Raw genomic sequence first — 12683 nt, 5'->3', positions numbered from 1 at the left:
AAAGCTATGACTTATTAACGTGGGCCAGCGAGCAGAAATCTTGAAGTGCGTCTCCTGAATCAGGGCCACATCTACCCCATCTAATCGCAGTGTCCGGAATAAATGGGACCTCTTTTCAGGGATTGTAAGACCCTTTGCCTTAATTGAGGCAAATTTAAGAGTACCCAGGGCAGACATCACGTCGTGTCACAGCACAGGATAGCAAGAGACTCGGATCGGTCACCAAAATAAAATAAAAAACAATACAGAAGAAAGAGAAAGAAAGAAGAGTAAGACACAGAGAATAGGAACATCATAAACAAATAAACACCCGCAATGGGAAAGCAGGTAAGTACATATATCAGCTTCCCCATAGGGCATAGCAGCCGTGTGCGGGACTGGGGCAAGGGAGTCACCCCCAAAGGCACTATATCTAGTATAAGCATTTTAAAACCATGCAAACATTGGTAAGAATCGGCAGCAACATCTAATTAATTACTATTATAGTCACAGAACTCAACTCCAGGTCTGTTGCCAAAACCGGGGGGGGGGGGGGGACACACACACACGGTGCAGTGGAGCAGTAGTAGTGCGGGGTCATACAAATCGTGTCGCACCCGGCGTGCCACTGCCGGAACATGCAAGCCTCCTGTTTAAAGCAAGGAAGTCTGGACTACAAGGCAGTGACGAACAATTTCTTCAGGTAGTGGAAGAGTCCTGGCATGCGGGCAGGGATTTTGAAGCTTTCTTCTGAGAGTTTGTTACAACTTGCCATGGCGCTCCATTCCCTGCAGGTTGGGGCGGGTGTAGATCCGGGAGAGTGAAGTCCCAATCCGGGATCTTCAGAGGTGGGAGACCGAGGGCGGAGCAGAAAGTGGGGAGATCGGAGGGAGTAAATAGGGTGTTTATCTGCCCCAAAGCAGATACCTGTAGGCTGAAAGGGAAACCCCACCAGTCTTTCAGTTGTCGCTTGCAGAGTTCCTCTGTAAGGAGGCGGAGGATCTTTCTTTGTTGAATCTTATGCCAGGAGAGATCCTGTAAGATGGAGATTGGATCACCATAAAAGTCCAGGTCATCTATGCGGCGCACTTTGCTCATAATTTCCTCTTTCCTCTTTCTGAGCGTAGTAGTTCAATCGACATATAACATCCCAGGGCCGGTCAGAGGGGAGCCCTGTCAAAGACTATGGACTTGGTTTAAGAGCGCAGTGAGCCCTGTCAAAGACTATGGCGGGGGCCGGGTCTTCATCCAAAACTGTGTGGAATATTTTCGTCAGGGCATCAACGAGACCTGTCTGGGGGACATCTTCTGGGATACCCTGCACCCGAACATTGTTCCTCCTACCTCTGTTGTCCAAATCCTCAGATTGAGCTTTAATGACATCCGTTAGAGACGCCAGAAAGGCATCCGCAGAGTCACGATGATCTTCTAATGTGGACACTCTATCTGAAAGCTGCGAGATATCATGTTTGATAGATGCCAGCTCTCTACGCATGGTGTCTTGGAGGTCCTGTTTAGTCGGGAGCGTTTTCATAAATTGCAGGATGTCTTGAAGAGCCGTGTCACTGTGGACAAGTGGGGCAGGTTGCTCCATCGCTAATGGGGAGGGAGGAGAGGCGGATTGAGGCGGATTGACAAGAGGAAGGGCTTGCGGGGGAACGACCTCCAGAGAGCGCAGCGGGAGTGGTGTGTAGGAATGCTCTCATTCCTGGCTGGGACACGGTCTCCCTAGGTTGTGTCGTATTACTTTTCTTTCTCCGAGATCTGACCATGCTTAAAGGAGGACAGGTGGTTAAATGCTAGCATGTGTTGGCACTGCCATACGCTTAGTGCTGCTCAGTACGCTACGAAGTGCCTACAGCAAGGTGACTTCCGGTGGAATGGTACTAGCACGCCATTAATTAATATCAGCCATGAAGATAATGAAACTCACAGTGGGCGTCGGTTTCTGCCTCCCCGGGGAGGAGAGGGCGGGCGCTGGGCATCCGCGTCGCCGGCTTTCAAGATACGACCCGAGACAATTTTCAAAATCTATCAGGCAGGTATAGGACATAAAAATCACAGCTATCAGTCCATGTAGTTATGTAGAGGAGCCACAAGGGGGGGCTCCAACTCAGCACAAAAATGCAGGGTCTCAGGGGAGATGGCTGGAAGGTCCGCCGCGGCTCCCGTCGCATAAGCAGGCGCCTCCACCTCCATCCTCTGCCGCTCGTTACAGGTGCAGAAGCCTCCACACACGATCTTCGCTGCGGGGATGTAACGCTCAGCCGAGCGCCGAGTCCGGAAGGAAGCCTCCACTACAGTCCCCGGCTCCACAGGGAGGGGTAGGCCACAACCCGCAAGGACCCTTAAAAGGGTCCCCGGGCTCCGCAGCCACAACCCCTCGATCAGACAGGTGGAGGGTCGATACTAGGAGACAGTGGGGTCAGTGGGAGCCCTTAATTGGATGTAATTCCTGCTGAATAGAGTAAGGCTGGCAGGAGCTCCTGTAGAACACGTCCTCACAGCTTGCTGGCCAAACCACGCCCCCAGGGCTATATTATATGAGTGGCAGCAGAGGATGATATTCTGTGCTAATCCCAATAGGAGCAGGGCGTCAGATGAAATAAAATAAATGGGGAGCACACCAGCGCTGCGGGCCATTTGCGGGCGTCAGTGAGACCACCACCCCTGATATACTGTGCAGCCCTGTGGTCACCCCCCCTCTCCCCCCGCCGGAGCACCACAGACCACGAGCCCGGGGATCGCACTCACGTCCGGGGCCCAGCAGGAGAGAGACAGCCAAGGCAGACACACAGCAAAAATGGCCGCCGGGCGCACGTCGGCCCCGTTCCGTGCGGAGGGTCTCAGGATCTCCGGGCAGCAGAGGCGAGCAGCGGGCAGCAGGGAGCGTCTCTTAGCCGCGGCTGGCGGCGGTGCATAGGACGGAGCTCCGGAAGAGGTCCGCGGTCCGATCCGGAGGGCCCTGGAGCTACCGTCGGTATAAGGAGGTAATTGAGGCCCCGGCTTGTGTGAGCCCCGCAGGCCGCAACCCGCAGGAGCAGTAAAAACTGCTCCCCGATTCCGCGGCACTAATGGTGGCACAGCAGGGGGAGCCGGAGGGACAGGGGGTGATGCTAAGAGAAGTTAGGGAGCCCGGAGAGGGGATTTATGAGAATAAAAAAGCCCCGGGTCACAGGAGCTCTTGCAGGACACCACTGCCTCCTTCAGCAGCCAGGCCACGCCCCCCCATTTCCAAATCTTGAAAGTTGCCGCGTTCAGCATTTTTGTACCACACGGATTGGATTGAATGTTCCTTTGATGTTGAATCTAGGGCTGATATTTTTGTTTTTGTTTTACTGTTTGGCTTCCCTCACTTATTACTCTGCCTACATACCCGGGATTATGTAAGAAAGGTGGTAGGGATGACCACGTGGTACAATATGGAGCTAGTAACAAAAGGGTCACTTAAATTCCAGCTTATTTTATGGTGACCAAACGTATATTTCTTCTGTCCTCTTTATGTTATTAGCCCCTTGGCTATTATCTGCCTTTTCTCTCTGCAATAATTTATTATGATGTGGTATTCTGTATAGTTTTCTGTTATGCATTCCTATTTGTGCTAACTTTTGCTGGTGTTTTGTTAAATTTGCTAATTAATTGTTATTTTTGTAGGGTTGTCCCTGTATATATGAATGTCATCTTCACTGTATACTGCACAATGTCCTTTATTGTTGTCTTGTGTGACTTTCACAGTAAAAAAAAAACATTTTAAAAAAATTCCAGAACACTGCACCACCATTATCACACACTTTTGTACTAAAATGCGCACCTCCAGAAGATGAGGGAAGGTCCGTGAGGTTTTATTAGGCATGACATAATTATGTGGCTCACATCACAATGCTCCACCCAGTATGACACCATTTGCGACATCCTACGTGTTGCCATGAGATGATGCAAAATGATCTATCAACGCATGGTGTCCGAAGCGTGACTACACATATCATGTGGCCAATGTTGTATTGTGTCTGCCATATCTCATTCTAGCTGGGCATATGGGAGATTGCCAGACTCTCTCCAGAGCCCTGGATATCACACAGTACTCTGGGAGTTGGTAGGTAAGTAGTATACACAGCTACCTGGTTTATATTGTACTATTGTTTTATAGGGTTTGACCTCTCCCACTAAATTGAATATCCAAACCCCACAATTAACCAGATACACTGAATATTCTGAGTCTCCGTAATGTCTAACCAGTGCTCTGGTTCACATCAGACAGGTGTTCCTGGAATGGGGAAACAAGTGCAATATCTCCCTCTGCTGGCTATATATGGGAATGATTATAAAACACTGCAATATCTGCATCCTGACTGCACTATGGCCCTCATTCCGAGTTGATCGCTAGCTGCATTCGTTCGCTGTGCGGCGATTAGGCAAAAAAAGGCACTTCTGCACATGCGTATGCAGCGCAATGCGCACGCACGATGTACTATAAAAACTAACGATGTAGTTTCACACAAGGTCTAGCGAAGTATTTCAGTTGCACTGCTGGCCGCAAAGTGATTGACATGAAGTGGCCATTTCTGGGTGTCAACAGACCGTTTTCAGGGAGTGTTTGGAAAAATGCAGCTGTGCCAGGAAAAACGCAGGCGTGGCTGGGTGAACGCAGCGCGTGTTTGTGACGTCAAAACAGGAACTGAACAGTCTGAAGTGATCGCAAGCGCTGAGTAGGTTTAGAGCTACACAGAAACTGCACAAAAAAACTTTGTAGCCGCTCTGCGATCCTTTTGTTCGCACTTCTGCTAAGCTAAAATACACTCCCAGTGGGCGGCGGCATAGCATTTGCACGGCTGCTAAAAACTGCTAGCGAGCGAACACCTTGGAATGACCACCTATGGCAGATTACGTATGTAAACCCATACAGGTGTTCCTGAAATGGGGAAATAGTGCAATATCTACCTCTGCTGGCTATATGTGGGACACTGCAATACCTGCATCCTGACTGCACTATGGCATATAATTTGCTGCCATTTTGGGACTGATGTAGACACAAGTCCAACGTTTCAGCACAAAATGCGCTTTTCATTACTGCACATGAGCAGTAAAATTGCATAGGGGCTGCTCCATATGTAGAGTCAATCGTATCTTGCGCTTACCAATGCATAAAGACATGGAATTCGGCTAGGACTTGCAGGGTTTCCAGAACCAGTAGTCTTGCCTTGAAGCTAACATTCCTAGATTGGGAGACATGGTTATACTTTCTTCAATACAGGGCATTATTTCTGAAGCTCCCAAGGAATGAATCACAAGGGCCCCATACACTAGACCGATAATGCCCGATTCAGCCCAATTCGGGCATTCGGCCCGATATATTGGGGGAAATCTGGCATTTTCGCTGTGCTTTTCCCCCGATCCGATGTGCGTTCCCGCGTGCATTGGATCGGATCTCCCTAGATCCGACATATCACGAGTGCTGCACTCGTTATATGTCGGATCCCGCATCAAGCTCTCGCTCCTATGACCGCAGCGCTAGTATTTAGTCCCTAGTATCTACTGTATGCCCTTGCTGTCACTCTCTCTGTCACTCTTCTTGTCCCTATGTCCCTGCTGTCACTTTCCCTGTCCCTCTGTCACTCTCCCTGTCCCTATGTCCCTGCTGTCACTTTCCCTGTCCCTCTGTCACTCTTCCTGTCCCTATGTCCCTGCTGTCCCTCTCCCTATGTCCCTGCTGTCACTTTCCCTGTCCCTCTGTCACTCTCCCTGTCCCTGCTGTAATTTTCCCTGTCCCTCTGTCACTTTCCCTGTCCCTATGTCCCTGCTGTCACTTTCCCTGTCCCTCTCCCTATGTCCCTGATGTCACTCTTCCTGAATTTTGTCTCATTCCACGTGGCATAATGTGAATTTCGGCTCATACTGTGTGCTATAATGTGAATTTCGGCTCATATTGGCCCTCATTCCGAGTTGCTCGCTTGCTGCTAATTTTAGCATAATTGCTAATAGGCTAAAATCCGTCAGTTCTGCGCATGCGTATACACAGCAGGGCGCACGTGCTAAGCAATTTTACACAAAACTATGCTATTTTACTCACAGGCGAACTAAGCTTTTCAATCGCTCCGCTGATTGACAGGAAGTGGGTGTTTCTGGGCGGAAACTGTCCGTTTTCAGGGAGTGTGCTAAAAAACGCAGGCGTGCCAGGTAAAAACGCAGGAATGGCTGGAGAAACGGAGGAGTGGCTGGTCGGACGCTGGGCGTGTTTGTGACGTCAAACCAGGAACTAAACGGACTGAGGTGATCGCAATCTAGGAGTAGGTCTGGAGCTACTCAGAAACTGCAAGGAAATTGCTTTCGTTAGCAATTCTGTTAATATTAGCAGAATTGCTAATCTTTCGTTAGCAATTGCTAATCTTTCGTTAGCAAGTCTGCTATGCTAAGATACACTCCCAGAGGGCGGCGGCTAAAAGTAGCTAGCGAGCGAACAACTCGGAATGAGGGCCACTGTGTGCTACAATGTGAATTTCGGCTCATACTGGCCCTCATTCCGAGTTGTTCGCTCGCTAGCTGCTTTTTGCAGCATTACACACGCTAAGCCGCCGCCCTCTGGGAGTGTATCTTAGCTTAGCAGAATTGCAAACGAAGTATTCGCAATATTGCAAAAAGATTTTTCTGTGCAGTTTCTGAGTAGTTCGAGACTTACTCTTCCAGTGCGATCAGTTCAGTGCTTGTCGTTCCTGGTTTGACGTCACAAACACACCCAGCGTTCGCCCAGACACTCCCCCGTTTCTCCAGCCACTCCCACGTTTTTCCCAGAAACGGCAGAGTTTTTTCACACACACCCATAAAAGGCCAGTTTCCGCCCAGAAACACCCACTTCCTGTCAATCACACTCCGATCACCAAAACGAAGAAAAAACCCTTGTAATGCCGTGAGTAAAATACCAAACTTCTTAGCAAATTTACTTGGCGCAGTCGCAGTGCGAGCATGCGCAATTAGCGGAAAATCGCTGCGATGCGAAGAAAATTAATGAGGGCCACTGTGTGCTATATTGTGAATTTCTGCTATACCGTGTGCTATAATGTGAATTTCGGCTCATACCATGTGCTATAATGTGAAAGGGGCACCAGTACTAGTTAGTATAATGGGTCCTACTATTGTGGTGCATAATGTGTATAAGGGGTATATAGTGTGGTAAACTACATTGAAGGACACGCACCCTTTTGAGTGACCACGCCCACTTTTCCGGAGCCCGGCGCACGCATAATTGCAACCTTCACTTTTCCATACCCCTACTTCAAAATTTCCACTTCGACCACTGTATATATATTAAGCTGATTATGGCTGATTCAGAGGCGGAAATACCGTTGGTGCAGCAGGTACATTGCTCCTGGGCCCTGGAGGACTAATGGGCCCACTGCTGCCCAGATCACCAATGAGTTATCCACTGACTTTCTCCCGCAGACCTTTTTGAGCAACGTCGGGTGATTGGCTCAGTGTTGAGAGCAGTGTGTGCCCCACTGTCTCTCCCTGTCACCCACTGCCTCCCCGAGTCATCCTCTGCATCCCCTTAACTTCCATTGTCACCCCCTGTCTCTCTATGTTAATCTCGGCCTCCCCCTCCCTTACGCTGTCATGCTCTGCCTCTCCCATTGCCGTGTGGCATATTGTGAACTTGGGTTGGGATGGAGGAGGGGGGAACCAATCATATTTTTTAAGCTCCCGCCACTTCTGCTCCCGCTCCTCATCTGTCGCGGCCAGAGCCGCCCCTAGGCATAGGCAAACTAGGCAAATGACTAGGGCATTTGGTATGCTTAGTGGCACCAGCAGCTTCTGCTGATTAAAATGATATGCTGCATGCCTATATTCTGTGTGTAGCATTTTGTATGCAGATACAGCCACAGTCGCACACAGTATATAGGCATGCTGCATATCATTTTAATCCTCAGAAGCTGCTTGTGCATCCTAGCCACATAGCAATGCCAATAACATGCATTTTCATTAAAAAAAGGCACCCGACATTAGCAGAGCTGCCAGCTGACTCATGCCAGGCATCTCCTGCTGCATGGCGCATTGAGGCAAGATGTATAAAGAGACATCTGTATCCAAGGAGAGGCAGAGGTCAGTGTTAGCGGCTGTGTGAGTGTTGTGTGCGGGTGGGTTGGTTGTGCAATAATGTTTGGCATATGTGTAAGGGACATTATGTGTATAAGGGCATAAATAAAGGTTGGCATAATGTGTAAGGCGCATTATGTTTATAAGGACATTAATAATGTGTGTCATATGTGTTAGGGGCTTTACTGTGTGGTATTATGTGTATATAGGCATTACTAATGTGTGGCATTATGTGTATAAGGTGCTCTACTGTGTGGTGTTACGTATAGAAAGGGCACTATTTTGTGGTGTAATGTGAATAAAGAGCAAGATGGTGTGGTGTAATATGAATAAGGGGCACTACTGTGAGTAGTAACGTATATAAGGTAAAGTGGTACTACTGTGTGATGTAACGTGAATAAGGGACACTATTGCATGATATAATGTGAATAAAGTTGCAGTACTGTGTGGCATAATTTGAATTGGGGGTACTATTGTGTGGCCATGCCGCTTGCCAGCAAAAACACGTCCCTTTTTGGACTGTGCGCCAAATGTGTGCACTGTTCCTTTTTAAAATATAGTGTATAGGAACACCAAAATAAGGACTGCTATGGGTGCGGGGTGATGGTACTGGGAAAAGGGTGCAGGGTCAAAGGCAGAACTAGCGGTGGTGCTAGAGGCACCAGCCAAAATCTTGCCTAGGTCATCCTATTGGTTAGGGCCGGCTCTGCATGTATTGCTTATCCTAAGAGAGGCGAGACAGCCATGTTGGGCGCACTACATAGGTTACACTGTGCGAATAGCAAAACGTGGCAGTAAGGCATACAAGGGTACAAAGAAAAGCAACTAACAGAACACCTAGTTCTGCAGCTTACATAGTAAGGAAAATGGTCTTGCTCTGTAATTGCTTTCAGAAAATGTTCTCCTTTATAAAATTTTTTATAAACCTCCTCATTGCTGATGTGTGCCTCCATTCTAACAGTAAAGCATCCTATATCCTTATACTAAGAATAAAGACACGGAGACTTGAATTTGGCAGAAAAGTGTTAGCTATTTATTGTAACACTAACCACTAGAAAAACCTGTAAAAGGAAATATTAAATTAGCATATAATATTAACCAAATATGGTGGCAGAAAAAAGAACGGCTAAAAACCCACTGAAGATAACCTCAAAGACATTAAAACTAAAACAATCCTAGTCTACCACAAAAACCATACAAAAACCATACATAGGTATCCAACTCAGACCTCCACGCTGACTACCCACCCTGATGGGTGATGACACTGCCCCCTGTCGGGTGATCTAGCGGCCTTAAAAGTCAATGGAGGTGAGTGCACCCAGTGGCGGATCTTGCCACGGGCAAGCAGGACTTTTGCCCGGGGCGCCGCCTTCCGGAGGGCGCTGGCGCCATCTGGAGGGCGCCGCACCGTGGCAAGATCCGCCACTGCTGCCCGCTGTGTCCCTGTCCGCCTCCGCTGCCGTCCCCGTCCGCCTCCTGAAGGGAACTAGACGCTATGCGTCTAGTTTCCCTTCCTGGAGAGTAACTTTGCTGAGCGGTGCGCGATGACGTCATCGCGCACCGCACAGCAAAGGTCCTCTCTACGAAGGGAACTAGACTCATAGCGTCTAGTTTCCCTTCGTGGAGAGGACCTTTTGCTGTGCGGTGCGCGATGACGTCATCGCGCACCGCTCAGCATTCAAGCGGCGCTTTTAATGTACAGGGGGCGTAATTGACCACGCCCCCTGTATTAGGCCACGCCCCATTTCCTGCCCGGGGCGCAGAGGGCCGTTGAACCGGCCCTGAGTGCACCTAAACCACAGAACACTGTAAAAACTGTGACTAACAAGCAAAACCAGAACCTGCCGTTCTTTTCCACCAATAGCGAAAGACTCTTCTACAGAGGCTTCGCACCGCCACCATACCCTCAACCTAACTCCTGCACCCCCTCAAATAGATCCTCCAGGAAAAACATCATCCCTTCTGTGGACAAATGTACACCATCAGGCCGAAAAAGGTGAGTGTCACGGAACCGAATCCTAGCGTAGCGAACCACTGACCCTCCGTGAGCCAAGACCCACTTTGCTACCACTGCATTCACCATTTGCCTGGCCTCATCATTAGGGAGACCATCCGCCACTCCTCGCCAACGCAACCTTGGTACAATCATTGAGGACACCAAAATACAGCTAGGCCAAGCTGTGGCAATACTTGACAAATCTTCCACCATGGACCATCTCAAATCTAAAGACGTCCTCTTACCCAGATCGTTACCACCCAAATGGACAACCAGGACCCTAGGGACTCCATGCTCCCTGGCTTGACTGACCAACCTACCCTTCAAATCCTGTCACATCATTCCACGCCAACCAAGCCAACGAACACTATGAGCCCGGGGGGAAAAACAGCGCCCCTTCCGAGGCCAAACACCTGGCTGCCCAGTAAACAAGAGTGACCGACTACCCATACTGACAATTCGTCTTCCACCCAACCTAAAGTGAAGTAGAGGAATAAAAAAGTAGGTTAGTAAATGTCCTAACAGGAGCTTAATACATGAATTAACCTGAAGAATCTGCCAAAAGAATAAAGGTTTTTATTTCTTATTGAGTCACTGCCTAGCCGTGCTAAACAAGCTTCAAGCCAATCGAAGCATAACATAGAGACACAAAGGGAAAGATTGATAAATTGGTAAATTGAAATTCAGTCCGTCAGGTCAGGCAAAAAGTGCAAAAGAACTCCAGACCCTCACTGCCAACAGCGGCGAGTAGCTAATCCCTGAGTAGGATGAACAGGGGAGACAAACGGACACAAACTGTACAATGACGGACTCAACAAAACCAACAGTAAACCTCTTAATGCTTGCTAAAACAGTAACTCATAAAACCGGGTGAATATATCGCTTTTAACTGGAAGACTTCCAGCGCCCCACCGCCTGAATCTTCGCAACGAAAAAACCCGCCGACGCAGCTGACATCGCAGCCCCGATTCGAAAGGAATGGTGGGTGAAAGGCCCAAGCCGGCCAGACAGCTACTTAGCATCCAGCGGAATTGATACTTCGTCAATGGTAAACTGTCATAATGCAGCAGCCAGGATCCCCTCGCATCGGGCCGTACTGCCGCATATCTCATTGCCAACTTTACCGGACAAATGCGCTCATCCAAAGACGATACCAAAGTGATCCATCGCCCTCTATCCACTTGGCCCATCTTAGAGCAATGCAGTCTACACAGCAAAGACCTCTCACTCACCACCACATCGTTTCGGTGCATGCGCAAATCTGTCCATTTAGGAGGAGCCACCAGTTCCGAAACCCGAAAGGCCCCATGATAAGCTATGGAGAACGCCAACTCGAACAACAACGACTCAAAAATTGAAGATGCTACCTTGGCCACCGCACTGTTGACCGCTGGCAGCAGGGATGCATCGTACGGGCGCCGCCTATCCGGCGGAGCTGGCGCCATACACGCCCACCCTTTCATCGCCTTTGCAAAGATCATCATCTTTTCATCGCTCTTTGTCACGTCAGGATAACCCTTCATTTCACTAAAAATTAAATCCCTGCCAGGTACCGTGACACCACGGCTCTAGACCTACCCGTGACAAAAAGCTGCCAAATAAAAGAAAGAAAACATCAGCTGATGCCTGCTATTACCTTCTTGCCCCTGCACTTGGACAAACTCTTCCCACTTACTCCAAGCTTGACTGTAAGCCTTGAGTGTGTTCGGAGCTACTGATCGCATCGCTAAGCTCTCCAGTCCGGACCGATCACCTGACAGACATAATCAGGACATTGAAAACCCTGCGCATCGGCCTCAGGTGCTAAAAGCCGAAATCTTTCCCACTGCCCGCGGGACAACGCATCGGCAATTCCGTTCTCAATTCCTGGAACATGCTGCGCTTGAAACCATACATTCCGACGCAAGCAATTCAGCAACAGCTGCGCAAGCACCCTCAATACCACCAGTGACTTGGCCCTCTGATTATTAATCGCGTGCACCACACCCAGATTGTCGCATCTGAACAAAATGCTGCGATCGGCCAGACGCTCACCCCAAACCTCCAAGGCCACCATGATGGGGAAAAGCTCAAGCAGCAAAAGGTCCTTAGTGTAACCTTTGCGAGACCATTCCTCTGGCCAAGGAGCCACACACCAAGATCCCTCTAGGTAGTATCCGAACCCAGAGGAACCTGCCGCGTTGGTAAATAGCTATAATCGAGCATTGTCGACTGTCGGGGCCACCCCATTGAATTCCTCCAGGAACGAGGCCCAAACGTCCAAATCCCTCTTAATCTCGGAGGACAAGCGAATGAAGTGATGCAGTCTGGCACACCCCGCCATCGACCTTTCCAACTTTCGGCAAAAAACCCTGCCCATCGGGATAACCCGACAAGCAGGAGGCCCAATAAAAACTGCGCCTGACGCAACGTAACCTTGCGCGATGCCACAAACTGCCCGATAACCTCGCAAAGCTTGTCCACCTTGGCCTGAGGAAGGCGGCATGAGCCTGCCACCGTGTCGATTTCAATACCTAAAAACGACAAACAGGAGACCAGTTCCTCCGTTTTATTCTCGGCAACAGGGATGCCAAAATGATAAAACAGGGCTCGGATGCTAAACAACAATTCGCTGCAGCGCAGT

This window comes from Pseudophryne corroboree, chromosome 9 (assembly GCF_028390025.1).
Source record: "Pseudophryne corroboree isolate aPseCor3 chromosome 9, aPseCor3.hap2, whole genome shotgun sequence".
NCBI lineage: Eukaryota > Metazoa > Chordata > Amphibia > Anura > Myobatrachidae > Pseudophryne > Pseudophryne corroboree.
Note: the sequence above shows the minus strand (reverse complement) of the source record.